The sequence below is a fragment of the Macrobrachium nipponense genome, chromosome 31, assembly GCF_015104395.2.
Source record: "Macrobrachium nipponense isolate FS-2020 chromosome 31, ASM1510439v2, whole genome shotgun sequence".
Classification (NCBI taxonomy): domain Eukaryota; kingdom Metazoa; phylum Arthropoda; class Malacostraca; order Decapoda; family Palaemonidae; genus Macrobrachium; species Macrobrachium nipponense.
Window position 1 is genome coordinate 60770592 of NC_061093.1, and position 19202 is coordinate 60789793.

Genomic DNA, 19202 nt, shown 5'->3' on the forward strand with positions numbered 1-19202 from the left:
AGATATAGCTTTTGGTAAATGAGAAAAAGGTTTGATGAATTAAGCTTCCCATTTTTCACCATTAGGATTCTCTCTCTCTCTCTCTCTCTCTCTCTCTCTCTCTCCTCACTCTCTCTCTCTCTCTCTCTCTCTCTCTCTGTCTCTCTCTGTCTACATATTTTTTTCGTCAATAACATTTTATTCAAGACATGCTTTTGCTATAGCAACTCACTACTTCGGTTATCTAACACACAATGACCGCTCGCTCAGTGTCTGAGGAATGCGGTTAAGTCAATTAGAAATATCCCCAAACAGGTTATCAATCTTATGACAGATTTTCCAGCAACATTGTCAATGGCGTGGGGTCTACTTTGATAGGAGAATACATGTTTGTCAAACATTTTGTTGACTGATGGATGACAGAAGGTGGGAATATTTCTTTATGTGTTTTTATTTTTTTTAAAAAATAAAAGATGTTGGCCCTTTTCAACTGAAGTGCATTTGACCCTCGTAGAGACTTGGGAGCTTGTTCAGGGATCTATTCCAAAGAATCATATATCCCCAAAAGTTATTAATGTTGTGACATTATTTTTCCTGCAACATGGCTAATTGCATGGGGTTGCATTGGTAGGAGAATACGTATTTGTCAATCACTTTGTTGACTGATGGATGACAGAAGATGGCAATATTTCTGTATGTGCTTTTAATTTTAAATTTTTTTAAATAAAATGCTGGCCCTTCTCAACTGAAGTGTATTTACACTCGTAGAGACTTGAGCTTGTTCAAGGACCCATTCCAAAGAATCATCCCTGGACATTCACGAGAGGGAAAGTAAAACGAATCACTAGAGATAAATAGGTTTATTAAAAACATAAACAGCATGTTAAAACTCCTAGGAATGGGACAGATTTCAAATCAGTGAGAAGACAATCTGAAGACATACCTATTATTTATTTCGTAACTATACGAACATTTCAGAATATATATATATATATAAAACTGCACGTTTGTCCAAGCAATTATACAAATGCCATTCTCCAAACAGTGTTTAGGTAAACATGAGTGAGTGTTTAGGTAAACATGAATGATCTCACGTTCATTCAACGAAGCTCGGATGATGGCATTCCAAAAAACACTCACTATATGTACATCAATTGTTTAGTTTCACTCATAACATTCAATTTATATGGTTTATCTTTCTATCCTTTCAGGATTAAACCTATTAAGGCAAATAAGGAATAAAGGGGAAGAATAATGTTTAAAGAATAAGAAGCTGCGTTCTTTTTGTGACGCATTTTTTTTTCAAAATCTATCAGAAAACTATTGATCAAAATTATTTCCATAACACTCACAGACAGTAATCTTCATAAATTAAGACTGAATAATGCATAGGAGATTTTCGTAGACTTTTGCAAGGGGATCGTTGTGTAGACAAAGAATTGGTGAGAGAGAAGAGGGAGAGAGAGAGAGAGAGAGAGAGAGAGAGAGAGAGAGAGAGAGAGAGAGAGAGAGAGAGAGATGATGAACAGTTAGATTTTAAAGGTTTCACTTTACCCTTACACCTTTATGAACGCATGAATACGATGAAGGAAGAAAGAACGGAAAGTAAGGATAAATAGAATGAATATATAAAAGAGAGAGGAAGAAAATAAAACTATCATTAAATTCACTCTTTTGAGAAACATTCTGAACCCATAGCTTAGCTATCAAGGTACACCATTTTGACTACATTTCGAATTAGCAACCTGATACTTCAATCAAGTTTTAAGTAGTTAAGTTTTAAGTAGTGACGTTTTTTAAGCGGTGGTTCCTTTTGTCATTCGCTACCCTCACTGAATATGGCACTTATAAATAGGGGACACTTCTTACAAAGAAGGAAAGAGATAAACACAGAATGGAGACAGATTTTAATAAGGGACGGAATTCGTTTGCTGGGCAGGAGAATGGAGAAATCAGGTCCTAAAGAGTTATAAAAGAGTATGGTTATATATAATATATATATATATATATATATATATATATATATATATATATATATATATATATATATATATATATTATATATATATATATATATATATATATATTTATATATATATATTATTATATATTGTAGACTTCCATAGTATATTTCTACCTTTTCAAGTTCAGTGTCCCTGTTACACTTATCTTTCTACCGTGGATTTAAGGATATATATACATACATACATACATATATATATATATATATATATATATATATATATATATATATATATATATATGTATATATAAAATAGAGGTTGGAAGCCAGGTTTTCATTCACTGTACAGAGATATTCAAAAAAAAAATTATCTTCTACTTCTTTTAAAATTTTCATGTTAATCAAGTTAAAACTGGCACTGAATACTATTTTTATAGCCGCAGCTTTTTAGTGACCAGGCTGACTTTTTTCCAGTCAGTACTACAGATATATTTTTGTTTCCGAATGTTCGATTATATGTAGTTTTCATTTTTTTTATTGGTAATTTTACCCGTGTAATATGGGGTAAGGTAGAATTATCCTTACACATGTATGGTAGAAGGGGTTTCGATCTCAAGATACACACATATATATATATTAAATATAATAATATACCTCATTAGACAGGATTTTCGAACATCACTGCCCCACTATATAGTGTAGATCGTGATATTATTAATGTTTCATACCCATAACACCACTGTACCCTTATGTTAACTTCATATTGCTTCTTGATACCCACTACCCGTTAATCTTGTACGATCTCATCTCGGTAAACAATTCTCGTAGGCATCGAAAACAAGGTCTGATATCTAACTCATATTCTTCCAGCACGTTGAGACGATACTTGAAGGTATATATCATCCTTAATGGCTCAGTCACGGATATGAATTCAGCCATCATCATCAGCGAGCGATGAAATACGTAACATCAGCATTAAGTGAAAGATAAACGTGCTTACGATGCTGTCATTATACATGTGGGGATTTTCCATGCCTTCTTGAACGCAGTTAGGTTATTAACGTTTCAAGAATTAAGATAAAAGCAGATTAGCATAATTTTCTCAAATGCTCGAATACATCATCCCACATTTTCTTTTAGAGCAGTCTTTTTTTTTTCTCTTTAAGGATCGTAAAATTTTGCATTCCGTTTCAAGATCTTGTGACGTCACGGGACAGATAACCTAAAGGAATCCTCCAATTTACAGGCAGTTATATCTGAATCCATTCCCTGTGCTTAAGTATTTTCAAAGCATTAGACAACAAACCCTGATCAAATGCTCCCATTTCTCATTCCTTGGATTTCAGTGGTGATAATTACCCCCAGAAGTGTCTAAAAACCCACCATGCATAGACCTATTTAAATTGTTTCATGTCATAACAGGAGAAATGTCGATTTTCTTCAGTATAGGTTTAAGTTGACACTCCAGTGTGTTGTCTTTCCGTTGTCAGTGCTGTCTATCATTTGTTAACGTTTGGGAAACATTAGTAGCAAATAGAAGGCTCTATTTTCTCGAAATTATCAGTTTGTGTTTATTATTGATGACCATAACAATGGAGATGATTGGCATAATATGGCAGTGCATTCTTGATGCAATAGAATAAAAGTAAACAATAAATTATGCGGTAATAAAATTCCCTCCAGCAATATTTCAAAAACTTTGGATTATACTCTATATTGGCTTTTAAATAGAAGCGTCATACGCTGTCAGAAATCTTCATCAATCAATAGTACAATTTCTTTATTTATGAAATATTATTAATTTTAAAAGGCCAGCAAAAAGAACAAATCAGGTATTTTTGGTAATTTCGCTACCCACTGCAACAGGTTTTGTAACTGATAAACAGAAACAGTTAGGCAAGCCCTGTCACCAGAGTTTATAGACTGAGGAGGATTCTGCACTGGGCAGACCTCCTGCCTTGCAGACAACCTTAGTGGCTGATAGAAGCAGCACTGGGAAGAAAAGTGAATAGCTGAATATTGAATATCATAGGTCTTCATTGCGAAGACTTGAGAATTCTGAATTCAACTGCTCAATCACACTCGCCAAATGTTTTAGTATAAATCGTCGACAAGTGATATATACATATATATATATAAGTTATATATATATATCTATATATATATATATATAATTATATATATTATATATATATATATATATATATATATGTGTGTGTGCGTGTGTGTGTGTGTGTATGTATGTATATATTTTCCCATCTTGGTAGGGGCAGATGCTCCAATCAATTATAATTTCTCAAGGGGCGTAAGTTTGTCTTATGTATAGTGAATTCGATAATGAACAATTATTGTGGTTTCATATAGGTCTATTTTTTTCTAGAATGTACTGACGTTTAGAGGGATTTTCCAGATGAGAGAGAGAGAGAGAGAGAGAGAGAGAGAGAAGAGAGAGAGAGAGAGAGAGAGTGAGAGCTCGGTCATAAATCTCTCTCTTCTGTTACACACAGGTGTGTAAAATCTTTGCCGATCGGTTACTTCATTCAACTTATAAGCCAAATGTGTCTGTTGTCCTTGAGTTTTCCTTATCAACTGGATGACTCAAGAACAAAACATGGAACAAATTCTTGGAATGTTTTCGTTCACTGTGGAATTCTTTTTTAGTGTTAGTGTTTTGACGTTGTTCTACTGGAAATTCAATGCTCTTTTGTAGGTCTATAGAATTGTTCTTTTGTAGGTTACTTTAGTTGTTGTTTTGTAGGTATATGAAGTTGTTCTCTTGTATAATAAAGTTGTTGTTCTACTGAAAATTCGGTGTTCTTTTGTAGGTCTATAAAATTGTTCTGTAGGTTAATGTAGTTGTTGTTTTGTAGGTCCATAAAGTTTTTCTTTTGTATAATAACGCTGTTGTTTTTTAGGTCAATGAAGTTATTCTTTTGTAGTTTAATGAAGTTGTTCTTTTATAGGTTAATAAAGTTGTTTTGTAGGCCAATAAGATTGTTCTTTTGTGGGTCAATAAAGTTGTTTTGTAGACCCATAAATTTGCTATTTTGTAGGGTAATAAAGTTGTTTTTTAGGCTAATGAGATTGTTCTTTTGTAGGTCAATAAAGTTGTTATTTTGTAGGTTATGAAAGTTCCTTTGTAGGTCAATAAGATTGTTCTTTTGTAGGTCAATAAAGTTGTTGTTTTGTAGGCCCATAAAATTGTTATTTTGTAGGTTAAGAAAGCTCCTTCGTAGGTCAATAAGATTGTTCTTTTATAGGTCAATAAAGTTGTTGTTTTGCAGGGCCATCAACTTGTCAGTTAAGATGTCAAAACGAATATGATGCCATTGCTTGAAAATTCGATTGTAACTGAGAAACCTGGTTTTACTTGATCTTCAAACATCATTTGATGATGTTTTTATTTATCTATTTTTTTTTTTTTAGTCAGCCTCGTTCTCAACATTTTTGTCAGTTCAGACGACAAATATTTCGAAACGTGATGATCACTTAGTAATCTCAACTAATTTCATTTTATTACATTTATTTATGCATTTATTTTTTTTAGAATATAGCTTTCTTCTTTGATCAGCATTTCAGGTGATATTTTTTTGCTTTGTTTTTTGTTCCAGCCGAGACGATGAAGACTTCAAAATGAGCGAGCACTTATTATAAAATTCGTGTTTTTTCAACATATTTTATACATCATAAATAAATCATCATCCATTTTTGTGCATTATTATAAAAATCGTGTTTTTTCAACATATTTTATACATCATAAATAAATCATCATCCATTTTTGTTGCACTTATTATAAGATTCGTACTTTCAACATATTTTGTACATCATAAATAAATCATCAGCCATTTTCTTTGTTAGCTGATCTAAATTTCAGTGCTGTACTCGTATGTGCTGGAATGCCTTCTAAACCATAGAGAATTTTCAGTAGATGGGAAACCATAAACAAACACTGGACAACACCACTGCCATGGAGTTCCGTTTTTTTTTTAAATTGTCGAACTGCTCTAGGAACAAGACCCCGTGGCGACACAAGATTAGCTTAATCTGAAACAACATTTTTATTTTCCAAAGAATTAAAAAAACGAAAATCTTTCATCTATCACGATGACGGTCTTTCTTTGTAAGATCAGGAGAAGCAATTAACCATTTTCGTTTGGGGACTCGAATTTCTAGACGCTGAAATCCAAGATGGCGGGTGGTGTGTAGTTTGTGACGTCACAAACGTTCCGCATCACTCATTCTGGGACGTTTTTTTCCCCTCGTGTTTTTCCGTACTAAGAAATGAACCATTCAGTGAAAAGTAACGTATTATGGCGATCCATTTTTAATGTTCCTTAGGGATTTTTAAAGATTTTAAACTAAAGGAACAAGTCATTTTCTCTTTTTATTCCTCGCATTTAAAGTGCTTATTACCTTAAAGTTCTATTTTGGCACTCTATTTCCCTATTTTTTAACGTCAAGGGCGCAGTTTTCATCATTGCAGAAAACGAGCGAAAAGAGTATAAACGTTATTCGTAACGACTTGGTCAGTGATATCGTTAGCAATGTGGAGCATTGCCTTAAGATGACGCCTACTAAGCAACTTCCTGAATATATCCCCTAACATTGCAAACACTTGCGTATCTGTTGCATTATTCAGTTCACGAGCGGTGCTGAGACCCACATACAAGTCCACACGACGAAGAAATTGTTTCCAAACTTCAAGAAAAATGGAAGAAGAGATGATACATGATTAGGGAAAATTCAATAAACGTAATAAAAAAAGAAACATTACATTTTCACATATTTACAGGAAACTGAGAAAGCAGCTGAATAAGGAATATTCATGAAACATCTGGATAAGAGTAAAAATGTGAGAATTTTTTTCCCCTCAATTTTACAAGGATACAGATGTATAATCTATTTAAAGACTATTCAACAATAATCATGAAAACTTAATGGAATGGTGTTTTCATGTATAAAAATCATCAGGAAACAGAAGGCAACTGATCAAGGAATAGACCCGCAAATACTTGACGAGTTGGTCTAAACATTTTGGAAGGAGACGAGACTGAACTGGAGAAAAAAAAAAATATCACTGAGAATCAGGGATTAGTAACTAGATCTAGATTATTGTGCTTTTCTGTTTTCCTTCCATCGCTTGATGCCGGTCTTGAGTTTTCCACTATTTTTCCGGTGATAAGTTCCGAGTCGAGGCTAAAACCAAAAAAAAATGAACCACTTTCACTTATTCTCGTGTGTCAGAAAACTCCAGTACTTCTGTTACTCTACTCGCATATTGTAAGTTTGTTCCTCATTACTATTCCAGGCAGCTTAGCCGTCCAGCTGCTCCGTTGCATATGTAGCAGAAGCTGTGTAATACACTCAGCTGCGTGCAAAAGTTGATTGCTCTTTGAGTCATGCGTTTTCCCTTGTGGAAAAAAAGGCCTCACTTCGACATCCACTGCACACACACAATAATGATAACATTAAAAAAAAAAGAACAACAAATGACGTAAGTGAATTCCCAGGCGAGGTACTGACGGGTGGTGACGTAAGCACGTGACGGGCGCGGGTGGGAAGGCCAATTTGAAGTCCACCGTGAGGTCTTCAGGGCTCCCACTGTGCTCTATCGAGCCTCAGCCCGTCGTCAAGCTGCTGACCCTCGCCCCGCCCACGCCCTCGTCCTCCGAGTCTTCGTCGATGATTTCTTCGTCGTCATCGTCCTCCTCCTCCTCCTCTTCCATAGGCTTCGACGTTTCGTCAGGATGATGCCGAAGACGTCGAGGAACTCTTCTCCGAGGCCGATGTTCCGCCCGCGCTCCCTCCGCCGGCCCCACCCGAGCCTCCTCCGGAGCCTCCTACGGCGCCTCCTTCGCCCGCCTGCCTGCCATCGCCGCCGCCGCCGCCCTCTCCTTCGTCCTCTTGCTGGATTCTCTTCTCCTTGGTCCTTCTGTTTTGGAACCAGACTTTCACCTGCGCGGGAAAAAGAGGAAAGTTATTGTTTTGATTTGATCTGGTTCTATGTTCGTTGTTACCTCCAACCATCTTCATCATCATAGTACTAATCTTCATTATTAGTACTATATTGATGCCTCTTCATCATTATGTAAATGGTGGCTGTCACCATTATTAGTACTACTATTGATATCTCTAATATTGGGCATGAGATTCATGATTGTGGTGTTTATTATTAACACTATTGATACCTCTATTATTGGCCATGAGATGATTGTGGTGTTGATTATTAGTACTATTGATACCTCTATTAATGGCCATGAGATTTATGATTGTGGTGATGATGAAGGCAATTCTGACGCGACTTATATTTATATAAAATGAATGATCCTTTCACGAGAGAATTGGTTTCATGAACTTTATTGAAAACAAAAACAAAAATATCTTGAAAAAAGTCCAATTATCAGTTTGGAAAGAATCACGTGTGTTAAATTGAGTTCACTGACTCTTCAACCTCGTATTCTGGTCACTTCTTTCGATATCTATTTTCTGAATACCAGTCACTAGAAAAAAAAAAAGATTTTGGATGGATATAACTTTCTCAGAAAACTTCAGACTAATTTACTATTATACGATATTTCTAGTACCGACAGATGATAAAAAACAGTTAAAAGTAGCGTTTGATAGTTTGGATTTATTGTGAAACGAAAATAAAAGCATAGACGCATAAACGGAAAACGGAGGAAATATATATAATATAATATAATATATTATTAAATATATATATTAATTATATATTATATATATTAATATATATATTATATTATAATATCTATATATATATATATATATAATAAATACTGGATGATGACGAGTTACGAAACAAAGGTGCTCTGTGGAATATGTATTTTATGTTTTACACCTAAGGACGGCATTAATTTTCATATGCTTTGCCATTGGTGCAACAGCCAATAAAAGTATAAACGATAATGAAATCTATTACAAGGAGTTACAAGGCTTAGGATCTCTCAAAGACTTATTAGTCCATCCTAAGAGGAGACATCGTGTGTTCGCTTATCTCTTGGAGCAGGTTTTACTGTTCATTTAATGTCCTTCTAATGATTTTGTCTAGCTTTCTTTTCAACTCTTCCACACCGTTGCTGTTTACAACTTCTGGTGGCAGTTTATTCCATGTGTCACATTGAATTAGTAATCATTTCTAGGAAATAACATGTAACTACAAAAATAGCGTGGTGATAACAATTTCAAAAACGTTGAAAAAACCACAATAACAAAGTGAAAACATAGGAAAGCTAGCTCAAAAAAAAAAAAACATTAAAAGTTCAGTTATGGACACCCTGGTGAAGCACTGCTTCATTTGGCTCGCCCCGATCGACCCTTTCGACGATGTTGCGTGTAGAGAATATAATTGCAAGAGGATTGGGTTTCAAACACCTGTTCTCTCTCTCTCTCTCTCTCTCTCTCTCTCCTCTCTCTCTCTAGCACGCGCGCGCGCACACACACACACAACCACACACACACACCACACACACACTCACGCATTATGAACTGTATGGCTCTAGTCCCGTTTTTTTCAATTGTCATTTGCTTAAAAACAGCGTCAGAAATCTAGTCCTTTAGCTAACAGTTTATTGTTATCAAAACTTAGTACTCTCTCTCTCTCTCTCTCTCTCCTCTCTCTCTCTCTCTCTCTGTCGTCCTCCTCGAAATACAGTCATAAACAGTGAATAGAATTTCAGTGGATAAACCAAGATTATATATACCTGGAATTTCAGTCTTGATGTTTCGGGACAGTTGTGTTTATCCCTCTTTTAACAGAACTCCGGTTAGTCTCCGTTATGATTCGTATATTATCTCTCTCCTCCGTCTCTCTCTCCTTCTCGCTCTCTCTCTCTGCTACATTCTCGATCTCTCTCTCTTCTTCTAGATAATTTATGACTTTATGGACATTATTTTATCTCTCTCTCTCTCTCTCTCTCTCTCTCTCTCTCTCTCTCTCTCTCTCTAGAATTTATTACTTTATGGACGTTATCGAAATTTCTTAATTAAATCTACAACCGAGCTCAAGGGTACACATATCTGTCTACATAAACCCCTACACACATATAAATATGTATATATACATGTGTAAATATATATATATATATATATATATATATATATATCTATAAGATATATTTCTTTACAAGACTCCCAATTTCTGTGGACCTCTGCAAGAAAGGAAGGACTAACTCGGGTTGCATAAAGAAAAGAAAAGAAAAGAGAAAAAAAACTATACCGTAAAAGGTGACGTAAGAGACCACGTGTCTGATGCCATCTTCTGAATGTTTAGAATCATTTTGCCCCATCATACCTTAACGGTGTGGGCAGGGGGTTAGGGTAAGCGGGGGCAGGGTGTTTTGACCCCACTTGACCCCTCGCTCAATATCAAATAAGTATTGGTCGTATAATCGTGAATATGAAACCATTGGGGTCAATTAACCCAGATTACCAAATCTGCCTCTCAGCTGTTAGCTTGAAGTGCCTCGATGGGATTGATTGAGGCTGTTTTCTTTTACAGTGACGCCAGCTTATGATGCTCCATCAATCAATCTGGGAACTGTAAATGATGTGAATCAGTCGTCCAAATCTACGCGCCTAGAAAATACAGTGTTGTGTTATATATGTAGTATACATATATATATATATATATGTATATATATACTATCATATATATTATCTATATATATATATTTATATATATATATATGTATATATCTATATATGTACGTTATATATATAAATATATATATATATATAATATTCTATATATAATATATTCCTATATATATATATATATATATATATATATATATATATATATATAATATATATATTATATATATATATATATACATATATACACACACACACACACACACATATATATATATATATATATATATATATAATATATATATATATTATTATATTATATATATGGGTGTGTGAGTGCGTGCCTGTGTGTTCAATGATTTTAAGGGACAACACTATCAAAATGTGGTCCATGTAATTCACATGAGCTATTTCGGTCCTAATGTCCTCAGTGAATCGGAAGGTACCTAATGAATATTTGTTCTCAGACTTTTTTTCGTTAGAGAGAGAAGAGAGAGAGAGAGAGAGAGGAACTGCATACCGTCTTTGTTCCATACAAACATCAACATCTCACCTGAACTCGAATTAGTTCATGAGTATAGACCCACCTGTGTTTCAGAGAGGTTGAGAGACTGGGCCAGCTGCTTCCTCTCGGCGCCGACGACATACTGGTTCTTCTCAAAGGCCTGTTCCAGCTTCAGCAGCTGACTCGGACTAAACGCCGTCCGGATACGCTTCGGTTTTCGGAAGGGCTGCAGGAGGTATGCCAGTTGTTCAGGACCTGGAAGAATGATGAAAGTCCTATTTAACGTCTTGCGATAAGGATCTGTAAGTAATCCTATACCTATGGCGAAGTGGTGCTGTGGAAGGCCAGTTATTATATTCCCCACATTATCATAGATTCAGTTGCGCAGTTTAACAGTTATAAAAAAGGCAACTTTAAGAAAAGTTATTCAGTTTTGATTGAGAGTATTGTAAGTGATTTGAAATATTCTGTAGTATAGTATTATAGTTAAAACATTCCTTAACAATAAAGATTCTGTTTTATAGAATCACAGTTTAACAGTCATGAAAACAGGCAACTTTGAGAATAGTTATGCAGTTTTCATTGGAAGTATTGTAAGTGATTTGAAATATTCTGTAGGATAGTATTAATGTACAGTTAAACGTTCCTTAACAACAGAGATTCTGTTATATAGAATCGCAATAATTAAGAAAGAATATCAAAACACAACTTTAATATTTCAGGAAACGTTATAAAACTGGGTCCTCGAAATGCAAATCACGAGGCTTTTAATACTGACGAGTTTCCAAAAGAATTTCACTGGAATTATTGTAATTCCGTTTTCAGACGCCGGTCTATAATAGTATATTTCGCCAGTGCGCAGAAGAAACCTTGACTATACGGAACTTTCCAAGTGCGTGAATCATAACTGAGCATGCGCAAACGTTGCTAAGTAACTTAATTGATAGAATGTCATCGAAAGTTAGGTGGACAATTGATGACTGCTGTGATCCGAAACTTTTGACAATAAAATGATACGAAATAAATAAATGAACAAATGAATGATTGGTTCATATTTGCCGTAAGAAAATATTCTTAAATCGAAATGCTATAAATATCTAAATATTCTCTCATCAACAGGAAGGGAATGCTAAGAGCCGATGTGAAATTTTAAAGATATATTGAAAATATTTCAGAATTATTTTCGAATATCAAGGTGACAGATGTTTGCTTGGGAGCCATAACCGAAAAACGCCTTGTTAAAATGTTTGTACCATATTGCAGTTTGTTGGGAATATTAGAAGTTATTTGAATAGTAATCGCCCTGTCGCTCCACAACTCCCCCCACGCGACCCTCACCTCTACTCTCTCTCTCTCTCTCTCTCTCTCTCTCTCTCTCTCTCTCTCTCTGGTAACATATCAGAGCCCCCAGCCCCGACAACAGCAGCAGCAAATGCGAAGATGAACATGGCAAGAGTGCCTCCAAACGACTATAAGTGACACCTGGCGTCCTTACTGCAGAAGCGTTAGGCACTGAACAGCATAAACTGCCATAGTAGAAACGAATAAAAAAAAATAAAGAGGACGAAGATCACAGAGAAAAATAATGGGCGCTCATAGCGTAGCCAGATTTTGTGTTTACCATGATGATTAAAACCCCGTCTACGCGTTGCCAATTTAGGATATCAGGTTGGCAGGACCCACACACCCCACCCACCCCTCCCAGAAACAAAAAAATTTCCGGTCGTTAGAAATTTATATATGTGGACAAGCCTCTCTCATATATCGTTACGCCTACTGCTCCTTTGTGACGACTCCGCTCCACGCGGCCGGGAACCAGAGACTTAACCTTCAAGTTTCTCTCTCGCACATAGTGTTGGGGGCGGAGAAACCTCTTTCTAAATCCCTCATAATGTCGATAAGAGGTTCAATCCCCCTGATAAGCGAATTGAAACCTATCGCGCCAGCGCGGGCAACGGGCGGCGGCTGTCTCTTGGGGCCATCCGGCCGGGGCGACTTCGCAAGGAACCCGTCCTTGTCGGGCCGAGTGGGTTAGCATTATCGTGGATCAGCCACTTCAGATTCAAGGCGTGGAGGAGGATATTAATACTCTTAGCTAGCACGAGCACCCTCTCCTATGAAGGGCTGTCAAACTTGCACGATTCCGCCCTGCAGCTTTAGAGGGAGGGAGGCGGGCGGGGCCAGCGTAATGTTTTTATTTTGGTGCTTAAAGCATCACCCCAACCTTCCCGCCCTCCTACCCTGCCCCCCTACCCCACCGGGGCCACCCTTTTTCATTCTCCGTGTGATCAGGTGGTCCGTCTACCGCGCTCTACGATCCTACAAGATGAAGAAGTGCCGGGATTAAGGTGTTAAAAAAATAAAAATGAGAGAGAGACAGACAGAAAGTAATATTCAACACTTACTGGGTTTTTTTCATCGGGGCAGGGTGGTGGGATAGGGTAGAAGGGGAGGGGAAGGGGGAGGGGGGGGAAGAACTCTTCATCATTCAAAAATCATGCACAATGTGACGTCCCTGCTGATAATAGTAATACGATGACTGTTTAAAGTGATGGTCATTCTCGCATTTTGTTTTTCATTTTTTTGTTTAGTTTTCATTTCGTACTTTCTCTCCGCTGTGTTGCTGTTAATTTGGCCATCATTGTATTCATATATTCAGTTTTTACGCTAATAATAGTCTTCTCATTTGTTTTCTTCTTACTTATGTTAAGAAACAGTGGTCGCAACTGATTATGATAGTATGCATGTTGTCTTTTAGCTCTAGGAAGTAAGTATTTATCAATATGACCATGGTGTCCATGTCAAACTGACATTTTTCTTTAAAAAATGCATTCATATCCTCAGTGTTTATACACTTAATACAAATAATTCCATTATAGAAGGGGAATTAATTTTGTCAATAAGACATTCAATGCAAATAGTTCCTTTAGAGAAGGGGAATTAATTTTGTCTATAAGACATTTAATACAAATAGTTCCTTTAGAGAGAAGGGGAATTAATTTTATCAATAAGACATTAAATGCAAATATTTCCTTCAGAGAAGGGGGAATTAATTGTATCAATAAGACATTTAATGCAAATATTTCCTTTAGAGAGGGGGGAATTAATTTTATCAATAAGACATTTAATGCAAATAGTTGCTTTAGAGAGAAGGGGAATTAATTTTGTCTATAAGACATTTAATGCAAATAGTTGCTTTAGAGAGAAGGGGAATTAATTTTTTCTATAAGAACAAAAAAATGCGAAAGATAGTTCCTTTCGGAGATGAAATCCTGAATTTAATTTTGGTCAAATAAAGACATTTCCATGCAAATAGTCCCTTTAGAGAGAAGAGGAATTAATTTCGTCAATAAAACATTACCGTGAGGGACGTCGAAGTCTCAAGACCATCAAATTTCTGAGAAACTCGTTTGACAATTGTGTAAGTCTCCTGAGAAACCACTTTTTGACGCTCTATGAATTTCAGTAGATTTTGATTGAGCTGACATCCTTTTTGCGTATGTGATGATTTGCTGTTTGAGGCCCGTAGATAATTGCCATCGTTATGCATCCGTAGAGAAGTTAATTAAATCAAAGACTTAGGTAATCATGCAGTAGCGTTTGCATCCTACTGTGAAAAAGGAAACACTTCCAAATAGCCTCGTATAACCGCATCATCCTACCAACGAAAGTCAGTCGCCTTTGGGACCCAAAAAGCTCCGGTGCCCATAAGTGGGCACTATTGAGTATGGCAAGTTTCATTATGAAGACCGTAGCTTTGAATTTCCAACAGGCCTTGAGAGCCTGCTGTGAAGGGCAATGAGTGGCAATGAGCCTGACGAAGCCAGCAGAAAGTTGCTCCTCTTCTGTCCTCGTTCCATTTCCAGCATCTGTAGCGTCTAGTCTATAACTTCAGTCTTTTCTTTTCCAGTCTATTGTCTCTGATGTAGGCAATATGATGAATGAAGAGCACGCAATTAAATCAGATTCATTATCCTATCCCCTCTTCCAAGTGTTTTTCTTCTTTTTGATGACGATGTCGATGATGATGAAAACCATTATTTGGTGCCTACCCGTTTTTTTTTTATACTCATGTCTTTTCTTCTTGTTTTTGCAAAGAAAATTGTCTTATTCAAATGTCCCTAACTTCCAAGGCCTTCTGGACAACTAGGAACGGTTGGCCGATGTTGTTATCAGTTTCTTTGTCATAGAGTTTGGAATATTACCGTTATATCAAAGAATATTTCGTCATTAGTTCCTCTTCACGACAGGAATGGTGAAAGGTCGTTTGTTTGAACAAGAATCATTCCTCATTCATTCTTCAAAATCTCATTTTATATTTTTTTTGTATTGGCGGTACATTTACCTTTGAACTTTTGTATTAGAACAAGCTTTTCTCTTTTATCACGTCCTTTCCTCTTGTATTTTGTATTTTACATTGGTTCTGAACATGATAAATGGAACTATTTGGTCATACTGTCGGACTTGGGGAAAAAAAAAACTACCTCACGCAATATCAGTTGGTATAAAATGCATTTCTCTTTGCCACGATTGTATTAAATTTTCATGAATTTTTCTTGCGTTGTTGACAAAGCACATTCAAAGAACTTTGCTACCTTGAAAAAAAAATGACAAGAAGGTTTAGTCGTGCAACTATACTTTTGGAATTCATTTTTTTTCCAGAGGGTTTGAGTTATTGACAATGCACATTCAAAGAACTCTGCTAGCTTGAAAAAAAAAATATTAATAACAGTTTAGTAGCACAACTATACTTTTGGATTTAATTTTATACCAGAGGTTTGATTTATCCATAAATCAGACGTAATTTAGCTTCAAGCTCAGTAATGTAATAGTATAAAGCAGGTTAAGAGTAATCATTGAATGTCAAAACTGCCTATTTATTGCAAATGAATAGGTGCTTGCATTTATTAAATATTTGCGTGCAGTGTAGTGGCAAACATTCCTTTTTATTTGTCAGCGTCACAACCCCCGCCCCCCCCCCTCCCTCTCTCTATCTCTCTCTCTCTCTTCAAGAAGCTCTGAGATGCTGGGTGCTTATACTTATGTTAATACTTTTAGAGCTTTTTACCGTTAAGTGCTATGTTTAGCGGCTAACGATAGCGGCCACCTTGCATCCCCGCAGGGTTTATTGTGATGTTTATTTTGCAATTCTGCTCTGCAGTCGCACGTGCGCTTTCATTTGCAGTGAGCAAGTGCCCTTGTTTATTTTATTTCATTCCCTTTTCCTCCGTCTATTCAGTTTTCCATCCGCCTTGGGTTTTTATGTGAATTCACAGTTCATGCATTGTATACGTGAGGATGGGTTTTGTATGTGGTAGGCCATTGTGTTCATATAAACTTTATTTTTATTTTTGCCTCAGTTTTTATTGCCATCATCATCGTCGTAGTCATGATCTATGATAATTGTAGTCTCTCTTATTATTATTATTATTATTATTATTATTATTATTATTATTATTATTATTATTATTATTATTATTATTATTATTATTATTATTATTGGGAAAGCAAATCCATAGTATTAAGTCTGTTGATTTCCTTATTTAAAATATATGACCAGAACGGTCATCAAAAGCTTTCCACTTTATATATTTTAAGCAACAAAATCAACAGACATGATACTGTAGATATACTTTCCCATTTTATTATTATTCTTATTATTATTATTATTGCTACAGAGATTCCTCTTTTAATTCTTAACGCTCCCTCCACTCCACAAAAAAATCATCTTAATTTTACTAATAGGAAACATAATTTTTAACAATTTTTAAAATACCGAATCCTCTGCGTGAAAAAAGTCTTTGGTGAAAAGCGAGACAAGAGGAGCACCCATCTTTCTTGATGTTGCAAACAATATGAACATAAACATCAGCTTCATAACCGATTTAACATCTTACAACAAAACCTTTCAGCACCTCGTCGATCCCCTCACAACCTAATGCAGATCACCCGAGTAATATGTAGAAACGATAATAATATTCATAACTAAAAAGGATAATGGTGGAAACAGCGACAGTGATGATGACCGTGGCTCTGATATTCTTTGGTCTCTGAGATGAAGAGCAGATGATATTTTATAATTCGATTACAGAGCAAGTATAGGATATTATTAATATAAGAATGATTTGGATTTTGAGATATAGTAAGAATTCAATGCGATTTTTCATATGCCATGTCGCAAAATTATTTAAAATTTAAAATTTTTAAAGGAAAGGAAGGAAACTAATGTTATATTTGAGGCTTCGGACCCCTGGAGATTTTCTTATTTATTTACATAAATGTACGTGAGCGATACAAAACGTCTAATATGGACGCAGACCTAAATTCTTTCGTAAATAGTAATTTCAATTCTTCATTCTTTCTCTTTAAAACTATCCTATAATTCAGGAAACCTGAGAGAGAGAGAGAGAGAGAGAAGAGAGAGAGAGAGAGAGAGAGAGAGAGAGAGACTGACCCTAAAACTAACCTAAAATTGATAAATACGAACGTATCCCTGGAGAGGTGCAAACGAAAACTAATTCTAAACATTTCCAACCCTCCCCATCCCTTCTATTTTCGTAAAATAAGTCCAGCCGTTATTTTTTACAGCCAATATTTCTCCCGCGTTATAACCTGATCTCGAAGCCCCATCTCTTATATTTATGACCCCAATAACTTGAGTTGATTGATGAACTTCGCTAGAAGAGCTGCCGCCGAGACCAGACTTCAGTCATGTATATAAAATGTAGCAGGGCATACAAAGCACCTTTTTTCCCCTGAAGTATTATTACTGCACAGGTCTAGTGATGAATGTTCCGTATTTTTCTTACGTAGCAGACGTGGAATCTGATTGCCGTAAATGACAGCTACAGCTATCAAAAGGGGGCGTGGGTTACAATAAAGGATCTTGGTATTCGTAAGAGCTGCAACACCTTTTGTTTACCTTTCGACGCCCGCGCTCTTGAACGTCAGGGCTACCAACCACCAGGCTACGTTTTCCAAGATTGCACTCGCGAGTTGAGGAGATTCTATGGGATAGAAAGGATCGATACTTCATGACTATGCGTGAACCATCATGCTAAGTTAAATAATGATGTCTATCAAGTATTGATGTACGATATACAGTATTTATTATTGAGGAAAAGAGCAATAAAGCATTGGCACCATCACATACGCGGGTGCAACGAAAACCCACAGGCAGGCGAATCACGAGGACTTAACTGTCACGTCTCTTAAGAGCTAACAGCGCCTTGACTCTCAATAAGGAAATCGACCTTCGTGAGAGGGAATTTAATCACTATCTTGGCTCTTGAAATATCTGGTATGCCGGAGGAAGTGGGGAGAGCGAATGCTGTAGTAAGTGTCTGAGAAAAATGTTCCGTATGCCTCCTTAATTACTTTGAAAGTATGGGAGTGGGCGGTAGACGAAGGATTAGAAGAGGTAAAGAGGCAATAACACTTCGGTCAAGCGAGCGAGCGAGAGAGAGAGAGAGAGAGAGAGAGAGAGAGAGAGAGAGAGAGAGAGGTTTGAACCTCAATCCTTGTTAGGTCATAAGCAATTTGAATAACGAAGTTGTGATGTTGAAAAAAAAACTTTGTGATTCATTTAATAGCCAGTTTTCCTGTTCTGTCAATTTATAACCGGCTAATCATAAACAGAATACATTACCTATTAAATCTCTCCTCTCTCTCTCTCTCTCTCTCTCTCAGGAGGAAACGAATAGCTACCTCTGTTTTGGTTTGAAATTACAACACTACGTTTCGATCTTAGTGACAATATCGAGTATCAAATCAGGCTCCGTTTCATGATTATGAATAACGTTTATGTTTGCATCCAGAGAGATAGAAGATTGAGATAGATTAGCTAAGTAGACAGAACTCCCTCTCCTCCTCCTCTCTTGTAATATAAATTTGTTTGTTTGTATGGTGTTTTTACCTTGCATGGAACCAGTGGTTATTCAGCAACGGGACCAACGGCTTTACGTGACTTCCGAACCACGTCGAGAGTGAACTTCTATCACCACAAATACACATCTCTGACTCCTCAATGGAATGGCCGAGAATCGAACCAGCGACCACCGAGGTGGGACGCAAACACCATACCAACCACGCCACCGTGGCGCTTTGTATTATATTTGTACCCGCAAAATATCAAAATATGAC

General features: G+C 36.3%; 1 pseudogene; it reads right to left on the minus strand.

The window, feature by feature from the left end:
- Window positions 1-4572: 4572 nt before the first annotated feature.
- Window positions 4573-19202, minus strand: part of LOC135207036 (homeotic protein empty spiracles-like) — a 54997-nt pseudogene continuing 40367 nt past the window's right edge.